General features: G+C 39.4%; 1 long non-coding RNA gene across 1 annotated transcript in view; it reads right to left on the bottom strand.

Moving 5' to 3' along the window:
• Positions 1-14,541, bottom strand: part of LOC149253151 (uncharacterized) — a 38,733-nt gene extending 24,192 nt beyond the window's left edge. The window contains exon 1 of the long non-coding RNA XR_016266129.1: positions 13,950-14,541. This is a non-coding gene — a long non-coding RNA (uncharacterized LOC149253151). The remainder of the gene's footprint in view (positions 1-13,949) is intronic.
• Positions 14,542-14,997: the final 456 nt, after the last annotated feature.

The following is a 14,997-nucleotide window of genomic DNA, read 5'->3' as shown; positions in this document are numbered from 1 at the left end:
CAGAAGGATCCACTTGGTAGGAAAAATTGCAGATGTCATGATGGGAAAAATTACTATGCAGAAATATGTAGATCCCGGTAGTCCAATTGTCAAAACACATATCAATGGGGTAGAAATACCAAATACTTTGATTGATTTAGGGGCTGTTATCAACATCATGAGTAGACAGACTATGGAACAGCTAAAACTTCCTAATCTTCATTTTACACCTACTTTATTGCAACTTGCAGATCGATCAATTATTAAACCAGATGGTGTATTAGAAGACATTCCAGTCTCCCTAGACTCTTGGGAATATCCAGTGGATTTCATGATTTTAACTCCCAGGAGTAATCTAGGAGGACATCCTCTTATTTTAGGAAGACCTTGGCTAGCCACAGCTGATGCTTTCATAAGTTGTAGGTCTGGGGATATGTATATTTCTGATGGTAATTCGACAAAGAAGTTCAATCTATATCCTCCAGCAAAATCAATTACAGAAATAGGAGATAATGAGTGGGTTGATGATGAAGATACTATACAACCTGTCTTTACCATTTCTGAGATTAGTGAAGATAGTCAAATTCTGAACACATTAGAAAACTTTGAACCAACTTCAGAATATGACCACACACAATTTCAGTTGGATTCTGACATTGAGTGTCTATCATCTAGATAAATGTCTCTTTTCTCTATGGAAGAGTTTGGTAGTTCTGCCATTGAGATTTTTCCAAGAAAAACATTGAATATCAAAAGAAACTTGGAAAAATCACAACAGGGAAAGCTAACCAAAATCTTGCAAAAACATTCTACTGCATTTGCATGGGAGTATACTGATATGAAAGGTATTGACCCTAAGACTTGCATTCATCATATCTACATTGAGGAAAATAGTAGACCAATCAGACAACCTCAAAGAAGGATGAATCCAAACCTTAGGGAGATAGTGAAAGAAGAACTCCAAAAGTTACTTAATGTAAACTTGATTTACCCCATTTCAGATAGCCGGTGGGTTTCTCCTTTGGTTATAGTACCTAAAAAGAATGGTAAATGGAGGGTTTGCATTGATTATAGGGAATTGAACAAAGCAACTTTGAAGGATCACTTTCCTTTACCCTTTATTGATCAAGTATTAGATACTTTAGCAGGCAAAAGGTATTTCTCATTTTTGGATGGTTTTAGTGGTTACAATCAGATTCAAGTAGCACCTGAAGATCAGGACCAGACCACATTTACCTGTCCATGGGGGACTTTTCTTACCGAGTACTTCCTTTTGGATTATGTAATGCACCCGCAACATTTCAAAGGGCAGTACTAGGAATCTTTTCTGATCTAATTCATGATTGTGTAGAGGTCTATATGGATGATTTTACAGTTTATGGTAACTCATTTGAAGAGGCATTAGAAAATTTGGAAAAAGTCCTTATAAGATGTAAAGAAACAAATCTTTCATTAAGTCATGAAAAATGCTTTACGATGTTTACTGAAGGGATTGTTTTAGGACATCATATTTCAGGAGATGGAATTAAAGTTGATAGATCAAAAGTTGAAGTCATCTCCAAGTTACCTATTCCAAATTGTCAGAAAGATGTTAGAATTTTTCTTGGATTTACTGGATATTATAGAAGATTTATTGAAAACTTCACTAAGATATCATCTCCGCTTTTCAAATTACTTACAAAAGATTGTGAATTCAATTGGGATCCTGACTGTCAATCTGCATTTGAGACTTTAAAAACAAGAATATCTAAAGCACCCATTTTGAGAGGGCCAAATTGGAAACTTCCTTTCCATATTTCTACAGATGCTTCAGATACAGCTCTAGGAGCTATGTTGGGTCAAAAGGATTTAATTCCCTACGCCATTTACTACACCAGTAAAAATTTTACTCCCACCGAGTTAAATTATACTGTGACTGAAAAAAAGTTCTTAGTCGTTGTTCATGCAATCAACAAGTTTAGACATTATATAACAGGCTATGAAACTTTTGTCCATACTGATCATTCTGAAATTAGATATCTCATGAACAAACCTGTTACTAATGGCAGAGTTACAAGATGGCTTTTACTTTTACAAGAATTCAATATTACTGTGTTAGATAGACCATGAAAACAAAATACAGTAGCTGATTTCTTGTCTAGAATCCAAAATACTAACGAAGATTCTCCTCTAGAGGATAAGTTTCCAGATGAATATTTGTTTGCAGTAACTACTAAAACTCCTTGGTATGCAGACATTGCTAACTATTTGGTTACAGGGAAGCTACCTCCACATTTATTTCCTAATGAGAAAAGGAAAATCATTCAGGAAAGTTCAAAGTATTCATGGATTTCTAATGAATTGTTCAAAACAGGGCTAGATTGTGTGATCAGAAGATGTGTTCGGGAAGATAAAATGCCTGACATCCTTAAGGCATGTCATGATGAACCGTGCGGTGGACACTTTGTTGACAAGAGGACTGCCTATAAAATCCTTTCTTTGGGATATTATTGGCCTTCTCTCTTCAAAGATGCAAAACAATATGTTAGAAGGTGTGACAGCTGCCAAAGAGTTGGGAGACCAACTCTTTCAAATGAAATGCCATTACAACCACAGGTACTCATCGAACTTTTTGAAAAATGGGCTTTAGATTTCATTGGACCTATTAATCCACCATCTAGACAAAAGAAGTATATATTGGTTTGCACTGATTATGTTACTAAATGGGTAGAAGCCAAGGCATTGCCTTCTGCCACTGAAAATTCAGTTGTTCAATTTCTTTTTGAGGATATTTTTACTCATTTTGGTGTCCCAAGAGAAATTGTGACAGATCAGGGAAGTCAATTTACATCTAACTTGATGGAGAAGCTGATGGAAGAATACAAAATCAAGCACAGAAAATCTACTCCATACCATCCACAAGCAAATGGTCAAGTGGAATCTACAAATAAAGTTCTTGAGAGCATCATCACCAAAACTGTTCATCTCCACAGAAGAGATTGGGCAGAAAGGCTTCCTGAAGCCTTATGGGCCTATAGAACTACATGGAGGAACACAACAGGACATTCTCCCTATGAACTTGGTTATGGGAAAGAAGTCTTGCTCCCCATTGAGTTTCAAGTCAAGACCTTCAAGATGACAGTTCAGTTGGGGATGAATCTACCAGAAGCCCAAAAGCACAGAATGGAGCAGCTGAATGAGCTAGATGAAATAATACAAGATGCAATTTTAAGGACTGATCTAGTTCAGCACCAAAGAACTAAATGGCATGACAGATATATCAAAGAGAGAAAGTTTCAAAAGGGAGATTGGGCGTTACTGTTTGATTCCAAGTTTAAAGACTTCAAAGGAAAATTTCAGACTCATTGGCTTGGACCATATGAGATTGATGGAGCAGTTCGAGTCAAGAATATTGATGAGTTTCAAACTCCTCTCATTGTGAATGGCCACCGATTGAAAATTTATCATAAGCCACTCTCAAAAGAGGACTTTGTCAAAATGCTTCAAGAAAATTCTGCAATGAAGCTGGTGGAGAAGAATTATTCTCCTCCATCAGCCTAGTCTTTGTTTCTTTCAGTTGAAAAAAAAAAATAAAAAATCTTTTGTATAAGCCTGAAAACCAATCATAGATTGGCAATCTTATACAGGAAATGTAGAGTGAAAATCAGGGACACCTGACACTCTATATTTTCCAAAAAAAAATAAAAAAATCTCTATTCCTCTCCATCTTCACTCCACTTGTCATTTCCTTCTTCATCTCCATTCCACTTCACTCCACTTCACTTCCATCTCATTCCATTTGATTCATCTCATTTCATTTCCACTAGTGAAGTCGCTCTCAGGACTATTTCATTTAGTTAAGTCTTCTCTAACTATTTTTTGTACAGTCAGAAGGGTGTTGTTTCAGTTTCCGCAGCTCAAACCAGTTTCCGCAGCCAGAAACGATTTCCACAGCCAGCACACTCTGTCTCTACAACTAGGATTACTCTATTTTCAAAAATCACAGTCAGAGGTATCATCATCACCAAGGGCAGCAAGGATATGAGGCATCTGCAATATCAGAAAGCAATAATGGGTCAGCAACCTTAATCAACAAATGGCAAACTTATGAAGGTATGATCAAAATCTTTTCCAAACAACAATTTAATGTCATTTTATGCATAGTTATTAAATCGTGGAAAGAGCCACTAAATGCAATGATTCGGCAAGATCATCCCACTCCTCCTCCACGATAATGCTTCATCCACCTCATACCTTTCTAACGGTCCCCTAATCATCATTAATTCAAAACTTGAAACGGGGTTGCTCCTCCATTACTGGCCGTACCTCTGTGACGTAACCCAATGTACCACAGCTCTCCTTACCATCATTTCCGCAGCCAACGCTGAGACGTGTGCATAAGCCACCCGACTCTAAAGGATTCGACCGTTATTTCGTCCACTTATCACTCCATTTCCGCATGCATTGAACTCATTTCTCATGTTTGTCTTCTACTCCCTCGTACTCACACCATTTCCACTCTCATTTTCGCTGCAAACTCCACAGCTCTTTTTCAAACCCCGATTACAGTTCTGCAATATGCCTTGCATTACGTTACGGCTACTCCACTTACAGCCGTAATCCACCTATTTTTTTCCCGTGAGCATCCTCCTTGAGCATCCACACACAGTCAAAGCTTCAGCCGAAGTTGAGAGCCGAAGATGGGGAAGCTGCTTAGAGCTGAACCTGAGGGTCCGAAGTATTTAGAAGGGTATCCACAGACGAAGGAAGCATTAAAGAAAGCAAAGTGGTTGAAGTTTATTCAAAAATTCAGAGGGTATAATAAGGAGGTAACGAAAGCATTTGCTCGATCCTTCAATGGACACACCGTGGAAGTAGGGGACCTGAAATTCACAATAACAGAGAACACCATAGCAACAACAACCAGTCTACCTCAGGAGGGAGAAAGATGGTTTAAGAACAGAGGGCTGGAAGATCAGGGATGGAAAGACATGCTTAAGAACCCAGGTATGGGCACTTCAATATTCACTAAAGGGATTCCTGTGCATGTAATTAAGGAAGAATGGACTGCATTGTTATTACTTGTTCAAAAGTTTATCACATGTGAGGGCCACTTTGGCACTATGTATATGTACCATGCAAGGATTATGATGAATTTCATGGAAGGCCATGCCCTCAATTTACCCTACTTTCTATTAGCAAGCCTAAAGAAAATGAGTTCCACTGTCCAAAAGCATGTAGGCCATATTGAACCCCACTTGTATAATCACGGGTTCATTAGAATTCTCATAGAAGAGCAATTGAAGAATAACAAGGATACATGGGAAAAGTTTCTAATCAGAAACCATTTCCAAGAGGTGACTGAAGCCTCTAGCAGTTCCCCTAGAATCCCAAAAAGAAGTAGGAGAAGAGAAAGAGATGTTGCAGCCCAAGATCCTCCTACAGTAGAAACTCAAGAAATTGCTCAAGAAGAAGAGGAAGAGGGAGATAAAACCAAGAAACAGAAAAAGGATAAAGGGAAAACAATTGTTCAAGAATCATATCCATCACCTGAACCTTCAGTAGAAGAAGACTCTCAAACCTTGGCTGATAGACTAGCACAACTTCAAGCTGTTGCCCTCTCAAAGAAGAAACAGAAAGAAAAACAGAGTGCCCAACAAAAGAGCACTAGTGCACAAGTGAGAAGAAGCAGTAGACTTAAAGAAAAAATGAGTGTGACTAAAGAAAAACAATCACATTTCATTGATTTGGGAGAAGGTACACCTGAAAAGGCTCCAACTCAGCTTGACCTTGAGTCGAGTCCTCCATGTGTTGAGTCCACTCCTCCACGTGAAGAGAGTCCCTTTCAGCCAGAACCTCAAACAGAATTTGATTTTGAACATAGCCCAAGAAGAACACCTGAAATTGACCCTGACCAGCAGGAGGTATACAATTATTTGGAGACCTTGGAGCAATCATTTGCAGGTCCAAGCACTATATTGCCTCTTGATGAACAGGTCCAATATTTAAAACAGGAGGTGTTTGAGCTAGAAGTCCTGAACCGGCATATTAAACAAGAAAACGAAGCATTGAAAGAACAAAGCAAGGTGGACAAAATTGTCCATGACAATACCATGCTTCACTTAGGACTCTGGCAGAAGAAGAACAGAAAATTGAAGAGAAAATGTAAGAAGCTGAGCAGGGCATTGATCAATTTGAAATTCAGGTGTTTAGTCAGAAAACCAAGGACAATTTTGGCAGCAAGGAGAAAGAGAAGAAGGCTAGATGTTTTGGCAGAAGCATCTGAGCACATGGATTGAAAAACAATGACAAAGTTTTGGTTGCATGAGGACATGCAACACCTTCACAGTGGGGGTATGTTGAGCCTCAAATCTACACTTCTTTACACATACTCTCAGCCTCCTTTTCCTATTCATTTCCTTCTTTTGCCACTCATTCCCTCCATCAAATTGCTCAAATCATTGTATTTTAGGACTTTTTACATGGTTTGCTAATTATGCTAATCACTGTTGTTGGTTTAGAATTTTGGTTCAAAATACTGCGTTTCCGCAGCTCACACAGGGTTTCCGCAGCTGATCCCGGTTTCCGCAGCCAACCCCGGATTCTGCAGCTGTTTTATTAAATGATATGTTCCAGGTGTCCTCCGAGAAGAAGAGCCACATGGGCAAGTTCGTGGAACCAAGGACATGGTGTGTGTCCTTCCAGCTCACCCAAACCGGTCATAAAAACCCGTGGTCAACGAGGAGGCAAATACGGTCAACAGAAGTCATTGGCGGTGGCATGGCTCTGCGTGTTCTGTTTTGGAGCACGTGAAGAACAGGTGGCATCTTCCTCAGCCACGAAGACAGTGGGAAACATGAATCCAACAGCAGATTGAATGCCCACAACGACCGTTGCCTAAATCCGAGGACGCAGCAAGATTACGTGTTTTTACACAGCTGCTTGAATAGCTTAGTTTTCGTTAAGTTAGTTTGCTTTCCTCTGTTATAAATCAAGCGTCTTTGAACGCTGGATAGTTAGTCGTTGTTGTAATCGCTTTGTAATTTTGAGCTCCCCACTGTACTTTTACATTTGCTCTCAATACATGAGAAGACTGTTTTACACTTAAGCGTATAACTGCTCCTTGAACCGGCTGAAGTAGGCAGAGGGCCCCTGTTTGCTGAAGCCGTGTATAGTAATCTTTAATTTCCTGCATTTCTCTTTCTTGTTTCATGTATAATAGCTGTACATATGTCTTTTAATTGTTGCGTTTTTATTTCTTTTCAACATGTATATTAGCTGTACATAAACTTTGAATTCTGCTGATTTACATTTCTGCACTTTTGTTCATGACTGATCAGTGTGTTATGCAGGTTTCTTAGGCAAGCCCGGGACAGTTTTCTTTCTTTTCTTTTCATAACTAGTGGCATGTGTGATCATCTTGTCTAGGCTGCTGACCTTTATTTTTCTGCAGTTTGATTTTCATTAGTATCATTTCTTTAACTTGCACTTTACTTTCTGCTCAGTAGTTATCAAGTTGTTCATTTATTCATGGTTCTTTTTCTATAATCAACTAACTTTATTGGAGCCAAAATATCACTTAGTGCAGCTTGGTTTATTTTGTTTTAAGACTCACATTACTGACCAGTTCATAATTGTTCTCACATGATTAAGAAAAGGTTAAAATAGTGTGATTTGTCTCACTTAAATTTCACATTGATTAGATTTAAATAAAGAGTTAAAATAGTGTAAAGTAGTGTAAAGTAGTTGTTCTTGCTTTTAATTGAGTTAATATAGATTTCATTTTCATTTTCATCAGCAGCAGAGATACTGGGCCGATGCCATTAGTCCTTTATTTGATTTTAAGCTTTGATTTTATTGCAGTTGTTGTTCAAGCTTTCTTGTAGAATACTTTTCAAGTTTTGAGAAATCATTTAGAGATCACCACAATCATCCACATTTCACTTGCTTTATTACTTCCATCACATCACAGTAGGAAAGATACATTCGAAAACAAACTTAAAAAGCTAAAAAAGACAAAAGATTAAGAAAACGGTTATCTAAGTACATATAGTACACCTCACTTCATCAACTTACGAGCCCCGAGTTGACATTTAAAAGTTGCAATTTAGACATCACTAAATTGACCAAACAATCCCTGCATTTTTCATAGTCCAGATGGTCTTTTCCCATTGGGCAGCCATTGTTCCCTGCAATCCCAACACTCTATTCGATTTCCATATCGGTATAGCATCCTTCCATTCTTCAATTACTTGTGCCCAGTAAAAGAATCCTTTTTGGTGGAGGAGCACGAGGAGTGGAGGAGAAAACAGGGATTCCATCTCAACCCCATGATTGCATCAGATCCAATAAGAATATTGTTTCTAGTATTATTTTCCAGATTATGTTCCTCTTGAAGAATGGGAGGATCTTTTGAAAACTTCTCCAGATCGTCGATCCTTTGGACGACCACATAAAATTATTCCTATACCAAAATTGAATATCTTCGTTCCCCATATATTTCATTCTGATAGCTTGACACCATAGACTTCCACCAAAGACTATTCTCCAAAATGATTTGCAAAGAAGCGCCAAACCGAAAATACGAAGGTTCATTAAACTCCAGCCCCCCATTTTTTTGGGGAGAGTTATGTTATCAAGTTTAGTGAGATGAAATTTCTTCTTCTCCTTACATCCACCCCAGATAAAAGTAGCCATTAGACTATTTAATTTCTTAATAATAGTGGAGGGAATGAAAAACAGATGCGCCCAATAAATAGAAATCTGTGCTAGAACTGCTTGAGAGAGTATCATTCTGCCAATTAAGGATAGGCATTTATATTCCCACCCCGAAATTCTCTTGTAGAATTTGTAGGTGATCCATGCCCAATCAGATATGTTGTATCCCGTGGGCTTGAGATGATAACCGAGATATTTGATACCCTCTTCAATGGAAACCGCTTGAATGTTATATAACTGTGATATATATTCCATCTCCTCCATTCTAACATTACCGAAATGAAATGAGGATTTCCCTTCATTGATAATTAGTCCCGTGGCTTTTTGAAATGATATTAATAACTCATGCATAATAAGCCATGAATGTCTACAAAGCATAGCGAAGAGTAAGACATCATCCACAAAGAGATTATGTGTAAAAGAGTTACCTCTGGATATTGAAAGCGGATCAATATTTCCCTCAGCAACCGCTCTTTTGATATGAAGACTAAGTGTATCCATGACCAAGATGAATAAGAGCGGTGATAGGGAGCATCCTTGGCGCAGATCTCTTTCCGCTGAGAAGAAGGATGTGGGATATCCGTTAATAAGAATGGCAAAATTTACCCCTTCCACACAAGCCATGATCCATTTAGTGCACCGGTCATCCAGTCCAATTTTTATAAGCAAGCATCTCAGATAGCCCCAATCTAAACAGTCGTATGCTTTTTTTAAATCAATTTTAAGGATGGCAGCTCCCATTCTTTTTGTCTTCATAGAATGTAAGGCTTCCTGGGCAATAGCCACTGCATCTATGATGTTCCTTCCGCTTAGAAACCCATGTCGTTCTTTAGATATATGAGTTGCTAAGATGCCGCAGATTCTTTCAACTATTAATTTTGATATAATTTTATAAATGGCATTGCATAGAGAAATCGGCCTGAAATCTGCAAAGGTAGAGGATTCCTTTTTTTTAGGAATCAAAGCTATATAGGTGGAAGAGATGATATGCTGAATCTTCCCTTTGATCCTGGTCTCTTCAACCATCCCCAATATGTCTCTTTTCATCATTTCAAAGAAGTGTATAAAAATGTCTATGGTCCAGCCATCAGGGCCAGGGCATTTGTCTTTCTTAAATGATTTCATTACAGAAAGCAGTTCTTCCTCTGAAACAGTAGCATATAGTCTTGAATTTTCTTCATCATCAAACATCTTTTGGAAAGGTTCAATGCCCCACAATATATCTTCTATACTTATGTTAACATCCTGGGAATATGCCTTTTTAAAGTATTTGATAGCTTCATTTGATATATCTTCTTAGGAGTGAAAGTAAGCCTCTTCTTCATTTTTTATTTTCCATATAGAATTTGAAGCACGCCTTTTGCTTGCAAAAGGATGGAAGAATTTTGTGTTTTTATCGCCTTATTTTAGCCAAGTGACTCAGCTTTTTAACCTCCATGATATTTCTTCCATTTGCAATATTTTCTGTTTTCTTTTCCCAAGCTCCCAAATCCACGTCCATGGAAATGAATGAGACGACATACCCTCGGCTATTTCTTTTAGCTCTTCTTCAATCTTCATCAATTCAAGACTGTTTTTTTTTTTTTTGTATCTGCCAATCTTTAACTTTGAATCTCAGATTCCTCATTTTATTGATCAGGTTTTCAGTTGAAGAAGCCTTCGTTGAAGGACCATTGTCTCTCCAAACATCACGGACCATTCAGTTGAAAGATTCATCCTCCAGCCAATACCTGTTAAATTTAAAAGGGTAGTTTTTCGAGAATTATGTTCCATCCACTGTAACCGAAATAAACACTGGGAGAGTAAGAGAGTTCGGAATACCATGTTTTTTCTAGCAGCTTTCCATGCAAGATGAATCTATCCAACCTTTTTGCAAATGTAGGCATCCCTCGTTCTACCATTGTCCCAAGTGGGAGCCAATAAGTCTGGACATATGTCTACCAAATTATATTGCAGCATAACTTTCCTGATTTTTTCCCCAATACGATCAGACTTTTTCCCCTTTCCCCACACTTCATCTGGTCCCAAGGTGCAGTTTAAATCTCCAGTGATGAGGAGAGTTTCTATCTCCGAAATACCAGAAGCAAAAAACAGGTTCCAAAAGGATTCTCTATTATTGTATGGAGCATATACATTGAGGATGTGAAAACAGTCAGAATATCCTCTGTATTTGGCGACCATCAAAATTCCCCCAAGACAACGGAAAGTAACTGCATCGATCCATCTCGGATCCCAAAATACAACAAGTCCACCTGAAATGCCATTCGCCTCCGTTGCCACCATATACCAGGATGGTAGCATACGCTTGAAGAATGCAATAGAATCCATTCTGTCATGCATGGTTTCCTGGACTAATATCAACCTGTAAGGGGCAGAGAAAAAAAAGGTCTTTTAGAGCTATAAATTTGGGGCCAGCTCCAAGACCCCTTATGTTGACAGAAAGAATATTCATCATTTGGAAATCTTCATGGGCATTTCTGCTCTAAGAGGCCCGGATTCAGAATAATTCGAGATGGGGACATCAATGAGGGAAGACTCCTGGAAATTGAGACTACGAGAGCCGCATCTGCCCATAAAGTGTCTACTTCCCTTGTTGTTTTTCTGTCGAACAGTGATGTTTTTCACCGAATTGGGACTTATGACAGGAGAAGAAGCACGACAGGGTTTATGGATAGTCAAGGAAAGCAGTTGAAGAGAATCTTTCTGAAGGAGCATTTCAAAGTCACTCCCAATGGAGTTGGTAGGGGAATTGTATGGGGTGGCGGAGGGGGAAATCAAAGACACGGATGCTTTCCCCTTAGGATCAGAGCGTTTCGGCGATAAAAGTACACGTCTGTCAGGTGACGATCAAGAAGAGGGGATAATAAGGATGGGATCATTCATACGTGACAAACCATTGTCAATAGGAATAGGAGAGGGGGATTTAATAGGAATATCGAGCGAAGGTTCCAGAGGAGGAGCTTGGGGAGAAAAAGTCAAGTCACTTATAGTATTAAGGTTGCCCACAGAAAATGATCTAGGAAAGGGGATGGAAGGAGATTTTATGATCCTGGGCGAAAGGAATGAACGATAAGTCCGACCCTCGATACATGCGCTGAATTGTGTTCACGAATACAATCAGGTGGAGAGATGTTATGTTCAGAGGGAGTCGCATCAATGAAATTGCAGGTATCCCCTTCATCCTTTTTAGGAGAGAAAGCTGCGGCTCAGGATATATGTTCCATCTTGTTAACTCTTTTCCAAACCTTTCCATGCTGCTTCCGGGGGCACTCGTCTTTTAAATGTCCCATCTTATGACACATGGAGCACCTAAAAGGTACACCCCAGTAATCTAACCTTTGGCTGGCAGTTAAATTACCCCATTTCAAAACGATGTGGTCGGGAAAACCACCTCTATAATCTCTCTCAATCAAAATCCACGCAACGCATTTGTCTTTTGCACCTAGACATCTGGGGTCGACAAACACAAATTTACTGATAACATTTCCAATGAAGGAAAGAGATTCCTTTGTCTATAATTCTAAGGGAAAATATGGTAACTTTACCCATATGAAATTGTTCTGTGGAGTATTTTTGAGAGGGTCGAAGCCAATAAACCACCTGTGGAGTGCTAAGAAACTCCGCCCATGCACCCACGGTAACCCCCATATGATATTAAGGTCTTTAACTTCCAAAAAATGGAAGTTGTACCAGTCACGCATAAGGCGGACTATGGTGGGAGTATAACCAATGAGAGGGCTCCATCTGGCAGAAAGCCATTTCCTTATCTGGTCATCTGACATGTCTAGAAAATGCCACTTCCCAATGAGTGCCCGTGATTGTAAGCTAGCAATTCTGTCTGACAATTTTTCTCCATCCAAACATATCGCAGAAGGGGGGGGTGATTTTAGCAGGACGGAAATTCTGTCTGCAACGGTGAGCCCATGGAGAGTTTTCATTCAAATCAGCCACGAGATTGGACAGAAGAAGGTGCTCAACCAAATTAGATTTCCAGTGAGATAATTTGGCTGGACCATGGTAATTTGCTTCAGCCACCATCGCGGCTTTTACCAAGTCCGACGTGTCGGACTCACCGTTGAGAATGTCCATTCAGGGACGGAGATGGGCTGATGTCAGCAAGCGGACCAGTAAATGCCAAAACAGGTAGGGCAAATGACAGCGAGATAAAATCCACCTCGGGATATCATCTGGTTGATCGAAATAAGGGAAATTTGTGCGGAATGGTCAGGAGAGTAAAAGCCAGAACAGGGATAGTAAATGATAGCCAGACAAAAAGCCACCTCAAGATATCGACAGGATGTTCTAATAAAGAAAAATTTGTGCGCAAAGATCGAAAGTACCATTCAACAAATCTGAGGAGCTAATATAGATAAGGCCATTATCCTCCCGAAATTTATAGAAAGTAGAAAGGATATATGAAAAAATACGAAAAGAGTCGAATTGCGGATGTCGAGGGAGGCCTTAAGCCCAGATGTGTATGGGAGAAAGGAATGATGGTGTACGGAGGCTAGAAAAGAGTGAGGGAGGGGAGATAATAAAGGTTAGCCACGTCAATACGTCAGAAAGTGGGCTGGAGCCGAAGCTCCCGGCATCAGAAAAAGAGCAGAGATCGAATTGACCGGAAAATTCAAGCTGCAAAGAAGAATGCTGAGCAGACCATACAGTATCAGATGCATTCAAAAATGCACCAAACAATGTCACACCTTGAATCTAATCACTGGGAAAGACCTTATATTCATTGAGCATAACCACTCAGAAGATTAAAACCAAGTTTTGCGTATCAATCTAATCCCATACATTCAAGCAATTCTAAAACAAAAAATTAAGTTCACAGGGCGCTCCCAGCAACGGGAATTAAGTAGAGTGTAAACGACCAAAAAGTGCATGCTACGAGGAAGAATCGGGACAGACAATACAGCAACAGAAAAATTCAAGAATGCACCACCATTGGCACACCTTGAATCTAATATCAGCGCACGGCCTATAAACAAAAAAGAACTTTTTGATATATTCCACAAGCGACCTTAACCTCTCTGAAGAATGGAACCATGACATGATAATCTATCTCATCCCATTTCTTACTGAAGTCTATAATTATATTCACTGAGAGGGCCCAGGAGAGGTAAAAACTTCAATAGTGAACAAGTGAATATTAAAAATATAGAGATAACCCCTATAATTCTTGTATCTACCAGTTTTCAGAACACTTTAGACCCCTGTAATATTAATGAAAATTGGACAAGAATTAAACGGAGGAGATGGGAGGAACTAACCTTTCATAGAAGCCAGAGCCGAGGGAGAAGCGTTGTATTCGATCGCCGCCCGCTAGAGTCAGTATAAAGGAATAATGCATACCCCGAATATGTACCAGGACATGGAAAAGAAAGCTGGAACTGAGGTCTGAGGGAGATATAAGATGTATGTGATAGAAAAACCAAAGTCCCTATGCAAGAGTGCATAGAGACGAAAGGAAAACAAGCTGAGGATGATGATGGAGGTATTATATCAATAAGATGCCACTTGTGAAGAATATGGGAGGCCAAGTGATTCTTCTGGAGTATGGATACTTACAGATGTAAGCCCGGGAGGTGCCCCTTGTAGACGGGTGGAGTGGTGTCGAAACCGCGAGAGCAACGCAGAACATACATGTTATGTAGTTTGCCCGTGCATTTGTTGAAAGGCTATTGGTCCACCATGACCCAAGGAGATTGGCAGTGATGTGGCGCTCCTCTGCTCAGACTCTGAACTTCCGCTCCAATGAAGACGATATCTCATATGTGCAGTTTGTCTCTGCGAATTACCCAGATGGGCAGGGACTATCTAGCATCTCCCGCTTGGGAAGAGGCGGACTAAGAACTAATGCTCCAAAATGATTCCCATCAGTCCCATGTCGGATGGGAGGGACCAATATGAGGAATAAATAAGGATTTTAGGGCAAACATAATGTTAGCTCAGGAATAATGAAATTTCTATAAATATAAATGTTTAGGGGCTGAGGCTGAACAAATAAAGGGAGGTTGCATCAATAGAGTGGTGACCGACTACCTAAGTGAGTTGTGCATGAAGATGCGTGCAATTGGGGCATGGTCTGATGGGAACCACATCCAGGGATGGAATTTGATGGCAATTGGCTCATCATGGAATGATGATTTGACGGATACATTTCAACATTTTACAAAACTATCTAAATGTTTAGTTGACTAATTTAATGTGGTCTTCAAGGAAGAGAGTAAGAACAAAACTGTCAAAATGTTTACTTGACTAATTTAATGTGGTCTTAAAAAGTAAGAGACTAACTTTCAGGAAGAGAGTAAGAGACTA

This window comes from Pinus tabuliformis, chromosome 7 (genome assembly GCF_031772625.1).
Source record: "Pinus tabuliformis cultivar Carrire ecotype Pingquan chromosome 7, CPIR1, whole genome shotgun sequence".
NCBI lineage: Eukaryota > Viridiplantae > Streptophyta > Pinopsida > Pinales > Pinaceae > Pinus > Pinus tabuliformis.
This window is presented reverse-complemented; position numbering and strand designations above follow the sequence as displayed.